Source organism: Mastigoproctus giganteus, chromosome 12, assembly GCF_048544385.1.
Source record: "Mastigoproctus giganteus isolate SK-2022 chromosome 12, ASM4854438v1, whole genome shotgun sequence".
Taxonomy (NCBI): domain Eukaryota; kingdom Metazoa; phylum Arthropoda; class Arachnida; order Uropygi; family Thelyphonidae; genus Mastigoproctus; species Mastigoproctus giganteus.
The window spans coordinates 16,687,357-16,700,225 of NC_143586.1; the positions used below are offsets into that span (position 1 = coordinate 16,687,357).

A 12,869-nucleotide genomic window follows, 5' to 3' on the forward strand; every position below is an offset into this window, starting at 1 on the left:
CATGTTTCGAAATCGGACTTGAAAGGTGCGTAACCTTAAAAAGTTACGAATGATTTGAGGAAGGTAACCTCTCAGCCCCAACTGATGTATATCTTTAATAATACCATGATGCCAAATGGTATCAAATGCTTTCTGAATATCTAGGTTCACCATCATTAGATGTTGCCTCATGATGAAAGTGTTACGTATGTTTGATTCAATTTTGACAAGTAAATTTAGGGTAGATCTGTTTTTATGGAAGCTATATTGGTGATCAGAAAGAAGGTTTAGGAAGTATAGAATTCAGGCGAGCCTCTTATGCACCATCCTTTCAAAGATTGTGCCCAAACAGCTTGTCAATGATATTGGTCAATAATTCTGAACTAGAGAAGGTTCTTTGCCTGGTTTTGGAAAAGCACAAATTTAGGAATGATGCCAGGACAGAGAATATGTATTTTCTAAGAAGATCTGGTTTTAAAAGAGTAATAATATGTAAAGATCAGCTTCACATACAATGGCGGACAAAAAAACTGCATCACCTTATAATGGGGGATTTTAACTTCCCAGATATTGACTGGAACTTGTGGGTACACTCGTACACTAGTAAGACTTTTGTGGATTTATTGGATAAGCATTTGTATAATTGGAATTTATGCTCCAGAAGATGGAAAAGAGGAAGAAACTGATAAAATTTTATTTAGAGTTACAAAAAGAACTAGATAAGAATGTAAAAAAGGACCGTGTAATTATTTTGGGAGATTATGCTCGGGTAGGGAATAAGCCAATAAAAAATATTATGGGGCGTTATGGAGAAAATAAAGTAAATGGAAATAAATTAAGAGATTTTGTAACATTTAATAATTTAAAGATAACAAATACATTTTTTTAGAAAATGTGATATACATAAATATAGATGGTTGGCAAGAGGTACACAATCAATAATAGACTATGTAATAGTAAATCAAAAATTAGCAAAACAATGTTGAGATACTAGGGTGTTTAGAGGATATGATATTAATTCAGATCATTTTTTAGTGGCTTCAAAAATAGAGTTATGGGCTAAATGGAAGAAGAGAAAAGCTATTAAATAGGGGAAGGAGGAGTTGGGTTATAAAGTATATCTATTTCAAGAAGAAAGTATACAAAATTTATATGAAAAAAGGATTAAAGACGAAATAAGTAAAACATCGAAGAGAGAACAAATAGAAGAATGGAATAATATGCGAAATATAATTCAAAAGATAGCAAAAGAGACACTAGGACAATTCAGGAAAAACTATAAGAAGAGGGAGGTAAATATATGGAATGAAGAAATAGCTAAAGCAGTACAAGGAAATATCTTAAATATACACAAAACAGGACAAGTGAGAATGAAGAAATAAACATATAAATATAAATGAATTTTTATGTTTATATGTGAACATAATAAATGAAAACATAAATGAATTTTTATGTTTATATGTGAACATAATAAATGACAACATAAATGGATTTTTATGTTTATATGTGAACATAATAAATGAATAACAAATGAAAACATAAATGAAACATAAATAAAAGAAATGAATATATAAACAAGAATGCAATAAAACTAAAGATATAATAAGGAAGGCTAAAGCAGAGTCATGGATAGATTTATAAGCACAATAGAACATGATGTTCATGGAAGACAATATTTGGCATATAAAATGATGAAACACTTGAATAGCACAGAGAAAGACACTTCAAGAATAAATATATAAAAAAAGGAAGAACAATGGAAAAAACATGAAGAATTGTGGAAAGACCCAACATATCAAATAGAAGAGATACAGTTGGAATCAGTTAGTGACACAGATCTGGTAACAAAGGAAGAATTGGAAAAGGCACTGAAAGCTACAAAAAATAGGAAAGCAGTAGGAATGGAAGGTATAAATGCAAAACTGATCAAGTATGGAGGAAGTTTTTTAAAAGACAGGATACTAAATTTAAATAATAAAAGTTGGGAACAATATAAAATACCAGAAGAATGGAAGATAGCAAAAATTATTTCAATATTTAAAAAAGGAAATAGAAATGATACAAAGAATTATTTGTAAAATAATAAGAGGAGTTTACCTCAATATAGTACGTAGAACACTTCCGTATGATACTCTTCAGAAATTAAAACGAAAAAATCGAAAACTTACATTAGAGTAAAAAATAAATAATAAAAACCAATTTAACACAATTCAAATCAATTTAACACAATTAAAAATCAATTTAACACAAAAATTAAAAAGAATCTAATGAAAATATTCAAAATGGATTTTCCTTCTTCCTGAAGCTGACAACGCTTTTCGACCATATGTCGTGATCAAGGAATGAAAATTACCAAATAGGGTTGAACCTGAAACTTAAATAGTGATTATTTGCCTTGAGCATGTGCATAAAGGTACACGCATCGGAGATCAAATATAGCCGCCGAACATTAACAGAATTCTCATGTAATTTAATTTCTACTTAATAGTCACATATAATTACATTGAACATTAAGTATTTTGGCCTCGTTAAATAAAAAAGTATGTTTTTTGTTAATGGCATGAAAGGCTAATAATTCTGACGCTGCTGAACGAGAAGCATGAAATGAGGCTTCATGTTGATTTACATGAATATTCAGAGAAAATGGCATCGAACCTTGGTAAGACGAGTCGCAATCACCGCAAGAAATGTATACCAGATCATTAATTTGTGCTGCGAACGCGGAAAGAACCGAGCGATTGTTCAGTATAGTGTGTAATTTCCGTATTTTAATTTAAAATTGTGGCCTGGCCACAATTTTAAATTCGGTATCTTATATAACCATCTTAAATATCTTATATATCGCCAACTATATCACCTTTCGAGACAAGGTGTTCAAACTAATTTTTGGATTGCCAATGGGTTTGAGCCTGAGCGGCTTAATGTCAGAGATCTATCTCTCAATGATTGAGCATATACATTTGACACCTTTCCGACCCCGTATCACATACTATGGGAGGTATGTATCACATTTAGACAATGTTCTAGTTATTACTGATAGTAGTACTATCCAAGACATTTTAAATTCGTTTAATAATATTCGTTCTAGACTCAAATTTACATTGGAAAGGGAGGATACGGATACAAAGTCATTAAACTTTCTAAATTTCACACTTACTCAGGACTCGAATAAAATCCAATTTAGCATCTATGGAAAACCTACAAACACTGGTATGCTTCTACATTATAATAGCTATCACCCGTTCACCTACGAAAGATCGATTATCTTTAATCAATTTCTAAATGCCTATAAATATTCAATGACAGAACCTGCTTTGGGCTCAGAAATACAAATATTAACTAGCAGGTTCTTACACAGGGGTTATCCCTTTGCCACAATAAACTGAATTAGGGTAAAGGCTAAGGATAGGATACAAAATACTACACCAACCAACAATAGTAATATCAAAAAATACTTTATTTCTGTCCCATATGTTGAACAGTGGCACAAACAGTTTAATAGATTCTTTAAAGATACCCAATTTAAAATTGTGGCCTGGCCAATACGAAATTAGACACTGTACTGAACAATTGCTCGGTTCTTTCCGCATTCACAACACAAATTAATGATCTGGTATACATTTCTTGCGGTGATTGCGATTCGTCTTACCAAGGTTCGACGCCATTTTCTCTGAATATTCGTGTAAATCAACATGAAGCCTCAATTTGTGCTTCTCGTTCAGCAGCGTCAGAATTAGCCTTTCATGCCATTAACGAAAAACATACTTTTTTATTTAACGAGGCCAAAATACTTAATGTTCAACATAATTATACGCGACTATTGATTGCAGAAGCCGTAGAAATTAAATTACACAAGAATTCTGTTAATGTTTGGTGGCCATATTTGATCTCTGATGCGTGACCTTTACGCGCATGCGCGAAGACAAATAATCACTATTTAAGTTTCAGGTTCAACCCTATTAGGTAATTTTCATTCCTGTGATCACGACATACGGTCAAAAAGCATTGTCATCTTCAGGAAGGAAAGTCGTTTTGAATATTTTCGTTAGATTCATTTTAATTTTTAATTGCGTTAAATCGATTTTTAATTATTTATTTTTTACTCTAATATAAGTTTTTGATTTTTTCGTTTTAATTTCTGGAGAGTATCATACGGAAGTGTTCTACGTACTATATTGAGGTAAACTCCTCTTATTATTTTACAAATATTAACATCAACGTAGAACATATTGAAAGCAAGCGTGAGCTTATGCAGCATCAGCCAAAAAAAAAGAAAGAAAAACACATCGCACCGTTTCCTCCAAATGCCTGTCCAGTTCCTCCTTAAATTTATTCAACCTATCAACTTCCACGACAGATGGAAGTTTGTTCCAGCAATTAACCAGCCGCTGGCTAAAGGCAAATTTCCGCACATCAATTCTACATCTGTCCTTTCTTAATTTGAATTTAAGCCCCCTTAGGTTCGTAATCTGAACAAGTGGAAGGATTCCCATCAGAATTCAGCGTGCTCAACCCATTCAAGGCCTTAAACACCTCAATCAGATCACCTCGCAGGTGCCTAGCCTCCAGCCACTGCAATTTGCAGAACTTAAGCCTCTCTTGGTAAGAGGATCCCTTCATTCCCCTCATCAATCTTGTTGCCCTTCTCTGTACAAGCTCAAGTAAATCTACATCCTTCCTAAAATGAGGCCTCCAGACCTGTACACAGTACTCAAGGTGTGGCCTGACCATTGCCTTATACAGAGGGACAATCATCTCCTTTTCCCTGCTAGCAAAATTCCTATATATCATTGACAAAACCCCCATGACCTGCCCTGGCAGGTCATGGGAGTATTACAGAGTATTACAGCTCTGATTCATACTATCTAACAAAGAATTATGGAGGGATTAGCATACTAAATACAGTATATAAAATGTATAGCAAAATAATAAATAATAGAACTGAAATTATCTCTGATAAAAAATAGAAGAACAGGCAGGATTCAGAAAAGGAAGATCATGTACAGATAATATATTTATATTAAAACAAATAACAGAAAAATGAAAAGAGTTTAATTTAGAAATGCACTTAGCATTTATAGATTATGAAAAAGCATTTGATCAAGTAAACAGATAAAAACTATGGGACATATTGAGTAAAAAAGGATACCCAAAGCATCTTACAAGAATAATACAGAGTTTATATCAAGGAACAAAAATAGTGATATATACAGGTAATAAATTAACAGAAGAAAGTATAATAAATCAAGGAATTAGACAGGGATGTAGCCTGTCACCAACATTGTTTAACATATATATCAAGGATGTGATATGTAAATGGAAAGAAAAATTAATACAGGTATATATTTTAATTAATACAGGTATATTTTGCAGGATTTAAAATCAAACAAGTCGATAAATTCAAATATCTGGGATCAATCTTACAAAGTGATGGATCATCCCAAGCAGAGATCAATAAGAGAATTACAGACGGCAGAAAGGCTATCAGCATGTTAAACTCTGTTCTGTGGAGAAAAAATATCCTAAATAAAACAAAGAAACATATTCCAAACGATTGTACAAAGTCTTTTTTTAGTATTAGTATTAGTATTAGTAACGGCCGCTTGGTGCAAGAAAGCCTATGGCTTATGCTGCACCAGCCAAAAAAAAAAAAATCCGAACAAAACAATGATAAAAACAAAAAAAAAAAAAATAAATAAATAAATAAATAACTAAGTCTTCTATTGTATGGAGCGGAAACTTGGACATTGAATAGGTGAGAAGAAAACAAATTGCTCTCCACAGAAATGGATTTTTGGAGACGCTCAGCAGGAACTTCTAGAAGAGACAGAAAACGGAATGAAGACATAAGGGAAAAAATGGAAGTGAGAAAGACTATAATTGACACCATCAAAGAAAAGCGTCTAACATGGTATGGACATGTAAAATGGATGCAAGAAAACAGATATCCAAAGGCTATCCTGGAATGGATACCTCCTGGAAGAAGGAGAAGACCTAGGAGGACATGGATGGATGGAGTACGGGAGTGCATGACAGCCCGAGGCTTAACCGACCAAGACATCTTGAACCGCACTTTATGGCGGAAAAAAATTCCTAACAAGAAATAACTTGTAGGCTGAGGAAACCCATTGTAAATGGAAACACTCATCTTGAAGAAGATATATTTTATTACAAAGAATAGGATTAATACACTATTATTTGCAGATGATCAAGTAATTATTCAAGATAGTGAAGATGATTTACAAAGAGCAGTATTTAAATTAAACCAAATAACAGAAGAATATAAAGTTAAAATATCAACAATGAAAACTAGAACAATGGCTTTTAAGGGAAAAAATATGGTGAGAACAAAAATAGTTATAGACAAAATATTAGAACAAGTAAAACATTTTAAATATCTAGGATGTGATATAACATATGATGTCGAAGAAGATATGAACCAGAAATTGGCGAAATTTCAAAATATATGTGGAACAATAAAAAGAACTCTGGCTAAGAAAACAAGGAAAGCTAAGAAACAAACAAATTAACTCTGTGGTACTACACTGACAGTGGTAGAGAATGAAAAGGACCTGGGGGTGGTTGTGCAGGCCAGTATGAAGTTTTCTGAGCAGTGCAGACGGGCGGCAAGAGTAGCTCATGGTGTATTGTTGATGATATATAGGAATTTTCCTAGCAGGGATAAGGAGGTGATTATTCCCTTGTATAAGGCAATGGTCAGGCCACACCTAGAGTACTGTATACAGGTCTGGAGGCCTCATTTCAAGAAGGATGTAGAGCTGCTGGAACGAGTACAGAGAAGGGCAACAAGATTGGTGAATGGAATAAAGGGGTGCTCTTACGAAGAAAGGCTTAAGTTTTGCAAACTACAGTGTCTGGAGACTAGGCACCAGCGAGGTGATCTGATAGAGGTGTATAAAGCCTTGAATGGTTTGAGCATGCTCAATGCTGATGGGATTCTTCCTCTTGCTCAGAATAATCACCTGAGAGGGCATAAATTCAAATTGAGGAAAGACAGATGTAGGATAGACGTGAGGAAATTTGCCTTTAGCCAGCGGGTGGTTGGTTGGTGGAACAGACTTCCATCCCTTGTCGTGGCGGTTGATAGCCTGAATAAATTTAAGGCTCAGCTGGACAGGTATTTTGAACGAACAGAGGGGTGAAGTGGAAGTGGTTAATTTTTATTTATTTATTATTTTTTTTTTTTGGCTGATGCTGCATAAGCTTGCTTTCTTGCATCAAATGCCTCTACTAATGCTAATGAAAAAATTATAGAATATAGACAAAGATGAAAAGAACATGTAGAAAGAATGGAAGATAACAGATTCCTTAAATTAGCTTACACATATAGAGCAGAAGGAAAAAGAGACAGAGGAGGCAGACCTCTTCAAGATCAAAACAGGCGGATCACCTAATCCGTGAAGGAAGATAAGATAAGATTGGATGATTGTTTTCTGCAGCAGCGTGTTCAAGAGGCAATCAGAGAGGGTAATACCCTTGATCTGGTTATCAGCAGTGATCATTCGTGTACTGATGTGGGATTTACTTAAAGATATAATTATCGTGAGGGGTAAAGGAAAGGGTTTTTGCTTCCGTAAAGGTGACTACAGTGGTCTCAGACAGTTTTTAAATTCTGTACAGTGGGACCAACTGATGATATTACCAACAGCAAATTCTAAGTGAGAAGCATTCAAGGAATTAATTGCAGAAGCTACTAAACGTGTCATACCTATTAAGAAATATTGTTCAAGGTTAAGGCCTAAATGGTTGTTAAATGAACTAATGAGACTTGTGGGAGAGAAGAAAAATGCATGGGATGCATATAAATTATCATGCGACACAGAAACCTATGGCAGATACAAGCTAGTCCGTAATAAAGTCAGGTTAGGCAGGCGAAGGCAGATTACGAGAAATCTTTGACAAAGGATGCTAAGAAAAACTGCAAGGATTTCTTTACTTATATAAACTCTAAAAGGAAGGGGATCAATCAGATTGGTCCACTTGATATCGATGGCTCGACTGTTGATGATCCTGTTCAGATAGCAAACAAACTGAATGAGTATTTTGCATCTACATTCACACATGAGAAGTTATTAAGGATTGAAAATGCCAGAAGGTTATCAAATTGTAGCAAGGTGCTTGTTGTTATTTGGTTTTTAGGAGCATTAGCAACTAAGGCCATATTGCCCCAGGGATATGCAGTGGTCATTCCCGTAGCAGGGTGCTTAATGATTTTGTAATAACTGAGAGCAAAGTGGAGGAGAATTTGCTGAAGTTAAATGGAAGATAACAGATTCCCTAAATTAGCTAAATTCCCTACATAAGAAAGACACCTGGGGTGGATGGGATCTATCCAGTTATATTAAAGGATACGGCAAAGGCACTAAGCAAACCCTTAGCCATAATTATGAGAGCATCCTTGGACTAATGGGAGGTTCCCACGGACTGGAGATGATGTGCAAATATATCCCCAATTCATAAAGGGGGATCGAAGGGTGACACAAGTAATTACAGTTCAGTTAGTTTAACTTCTGTTCTGGGTAAAATAATGGAGTCACTGGTTAAACATGCATTGCAGGATCATCTAGGCAAGACTGCAGCAACAATTCAGCACAGCTGTAGAAAAGATGTGTGGTTACAAAGGAACTGGATGCAAAAAATTATTTTTATATCACATACTTGGATTTCAGGAAAGCTTTTGACACTGTTGCATATGGAAGACTACTGTACAAATTGGAACAGAATGGTATTAAGGGTAAGTTGCTACAATGGATAAAAGGATGGTTGAGTGGGAGAAGACAGAGGTGGTAATCAATGGGCTGCTCTTCGTGGACTAATGTTATAGGCGGAGTCCCACAGGGTTCGTTACTGGGTCCACTGTTGTTTTGTATATTTATCAATGATATTGATGAAGGTACATCAGGCTTAGTGTCGAAGTTTGCAGATGATACAAAGGTTGATAGGGTTGTTAATGACAGTAATGGCAGTGTGCTACTGCAACAGGATCTAGAAAATTTGGGAAGATGGGCTGAGAAGTGACAAATGAAGTTTAACATTGACAAATACAAAGTACTGCATATGGGTAGAAGTAACCCAAGGGGAATATACCAACTGCATGGTACTACACTTAGCGTGGTAGAAAATGAAAAAGATCTGGGAGTAATTGTGCAGTCAGATATGAAGTTTTCTAAACAATGCAGACAGGCTGCAAGAGCAGGTCATGGGGTTTTGTCAATGATATATAGGAACTTTTCTAGCAGGGAAAAGGAGGTGATTGTCCATCTGTATAAGGCAATGGTCAGGCCACACCTTTAGTACTGCGTACAGGTCTAGAGGCCTCATTTTAGGAAGGATGTAGGTTTGCTTGAACGTGTACAGAGAAGTGCAACAAGATTGGTGAGGGGAATGAAGGGATTCTCTTATCAATAGAGGCTTAAGTTCTGCAAATTGCAGTGGCTGGAGACTAGGCACCTGCGCGGTGATCTGATTGAGGTGTTTAAGGCCTTGAATGGGTTGAGCACACTGAATTCTGATGGGATTCTTCCACTTGTTTAGATTAGGAATCTAAGGGGGTATAAATTCAAATTGAGGAAAGACAGCTGTAGAGTAGATGTGCGGAAATTTGCCTTTAGCCAGCGGGTGGTTAATTGCTGAAAAAACTTCCATCTGTCATTGTGGAAGTTGATAGGTTAAATAAATTTAAGGAACTGGACAAACATTTAGAGGGAATGGTTATGTGAATTTTTTTTTTTTTTGGTTGATAGGGTTGCTGCATAAGCTGATGCTGCATAAGTTCATACGCTTGCTTTCTTGCATCACATGCCACGATTACTACTACTATATGAGGGCTGATGACCCTCCTATGTGTGAGTCCTGTGGCACAATTTTATCTATTAGACACCTTTTAGTTGAATGTCCAGATTTTAGCAATATCCGTTTTACCGCCTTTAATCATCTGACTGAGCCGTATACACTCAGTCAGATTTTATCTGACAATGACAATGTGTCTGCTATTTTTAGCTTTTTGAAAGCAATAAACGTTTTTAATAGTATTTAAAATTTATATGTTATTGTTATATCTTTTATTGATTTATCTTTTTTATATATTTATTATTAGATCTGGACATGGTGGCCTAATTAATTAGGTCACCGAGAGTTTAATTTTAAATTTTTTTTTAAAAATATTACCTAGTCTTGGCGCATTATAGCCATAGTTGCTAATGCGCCAAAAAAACCCAAACAAACAAACAAACAAACTACTACTATAAGGTGTTGAGGCCACATCATGTCAAGGCGCTGGGTATATCCTTGCAGTGTGTATGCATGTCGTATCCAAAAATTTCATTACTTCAAACATGCATACTCCACCTTTTCTTAATACATCATGAATAGTCAAACTAATAAAAAAAACATCTGCAAAAAGATCAAACCTCTCAAACACTTCTTAGCTTCACATTTCACAAATATACGTGACCTTAGTTCCAATCTTAACAATGTCCAATTCCATTCACAGTCTGCCAACCATACTAAATTTTTCTGACAAAATCTCAATTATCCCAATTAACGAGGAAACAAAGACTGAAATATGAGCAAAGAAGATTCCATGGTAGGCACTACAATGACTGCCATCAAGACTGCATAGATAAGATATCTTCCAATGCTAGACTTATGAATGGGAGGCTCTTCCCCAAGACCGAAGGATTTATGCTTGCCATCCAAGACCAGGTAAAATCAGGAACTACAGAAAAAACATCACTAAGGACCCTGGAGTAACAGATGACACATTTTGACAATGCCACTTGGCCCCAGCAACAATCCAGCATATACTACAAGATGCAGGGTGATCACCCTGACAAGATGAGTACACTCACAGATATGACCAGTTCACCAGGATAATACAACAGAAACTATTGCAAAAATAGCAGTTGATCAAAGAAATTTCACCATATTACAAGTACAAGCCTCAGGCTGTGCTAGAGACCTATACTCACAGACTATACAGGGACTGTGCCATAATAATGGACACGATCCCACACAACAGACCACATACTACCCTCGTTGACAAGGTGGTGCTCAACCCCAACAACCTCCAGAAAATATACGAGGAACAGAAAGTATTTAGACCTAGGAAAAGAAGTCAAAGAAGTGTGGCATATGGAACAAGTAATGACTATCCCAATCACCATGTCAACTACCAGCATTTTGTCAAAAAGTCTCTATAAGAATCTAACAGTAATAGATCTCCCAAAGACTTACATGGAACTCCAGAAAGCCATGATTCTGAACACCTGTAGCGTAGTAAGAGTTCCTTTCTCAACCAACAGCAATAATAACAATAATAGTAGCAAGACACAAACAACCACTCCATGTACTTGGAGTGGTTGTTTGTTGTTTTTTTCTGCCCCAGTACCTGTCATGGGGCAGAAAAAAAATAAATAAATAAATTGTGGATAAATATACAAGACATGGCTACTAAAAAGAGAGACTGTTGCAATAAAATAAATGTAATGAATTATTTTGTCAGTATCTACCATGGAGTACCTTACAAGTTATCCCCTACAAAATAATTGCCTAGGGCTTGCACACTGTTCCATACATTTCTTCCAAGCATAGAAACATGGCTGGAAGCCATCTTCTGTAAGTCCTTTTAATATTTCAGTCATATTCTTTCTGAAAGTCTTCAATGAACTGAAAACAGGTTCCCTTAAGTATGCTTTTCAGTTTAGGGAAGATAAAAAAAAAAAAAGTCACAAGGGACTAGGTCTGATGGAAAGGGTGCATGTTCCCATACACACACACAGAGATTTGCTTTTTTTGACCAGAAACTGGCAAAGAGAGAGTGTGTTGGAACATTGTCTTGATGGAACATCCAACTATCCACAATTTGTGTCTCTTCCTTCTTTCAAGCAACCCAGTCAAACCTAGTGATTTGGTGGGATATATTCAGCCATAATAATTCCCTTAATATTGCAGAAAATAAGAAGCATGGTTTTCATTTTTGATTTTCTTGCTTTTTTTTTTTGTCGGGGATTTTTTGTCTTCTATTACATTGACTGTCTTTTAGTTTCATCATACTGAAACAACTAACTTTCACTACAAATAATATAGTATTCAGAAAGTCTAGGTCTTCAATTTTTGAAAAAACATCTCCACAAACTTGGTGTTCTCATTCTTTGATCTTTGTTCAAAATCTTTTGGCACCATCTTGGAGCACACTTTTTCTCGTGCCTAAATTTTCAGTTAAAAAAATGTCTGTTTCTTTGTCAATATTAAGTTCTGATGCAACCATTCTAATGTTTAAACAATAATCATTTCTAATCAATGTTCTTACTGGTCCATATTTTTCGCAACTTGGGGTAACAATTCATAACTCTCGGTTGGTGTTTTCTTTAGTTTTGTTAAAATTTTGAGGTTGATGCATTGTTCGATTCTTTTGTCTGTCCTTTTTCCAGCAAACTGCAAAGACAAAAGGTACGGGAAATCTGTCTCACTGCAAAGTGAATGAGCATGTTGGAACGTAACTAAAGAAAAGTTCAAGGTCAACTGCTATGCCTTTGTTTCACAGGTGGTGCTTGGTGTGCAGTGGTTGTGTGCACAGTCTTGTTATTTAATAGCTATATCTTGTAATACACAGGTTTTTTTTTTTTTTTTTGAATTTCCACTTCTCAGGTGAAATTCCATGATAAGCCACTGATAACTGAAATTCCACAGTGGTGAAACTACCATATTGCCAGGTCCACCATCACAGGGGCTCCAACAAGTGATGAGGTATGGTTATGACTGTTTTAGATTACATGGGAGCTATTCAGAATTCTTAAGGGGGCCTAGAATTTATAGTTTCACCAGTGAATTTGTACTCTATATTTTAAAACTACCATCAGTTCAAAGTA

General features: G+C 35.4%; 1 protein-coding gene across 1 annotated transcript in view; it reads right to left on the minus strand.

Annotated features, from left to right (window-relative positions):
* LOC150076731 (centrosomal protein of 95 kDa-like) overlaps window positions 1-12,869 on the minus strand; it is a 215,367-nt gene that overhangs the window by 161,311 nt on the left and 41,187 nt on the right. The window lies entirely within an intron of this gene.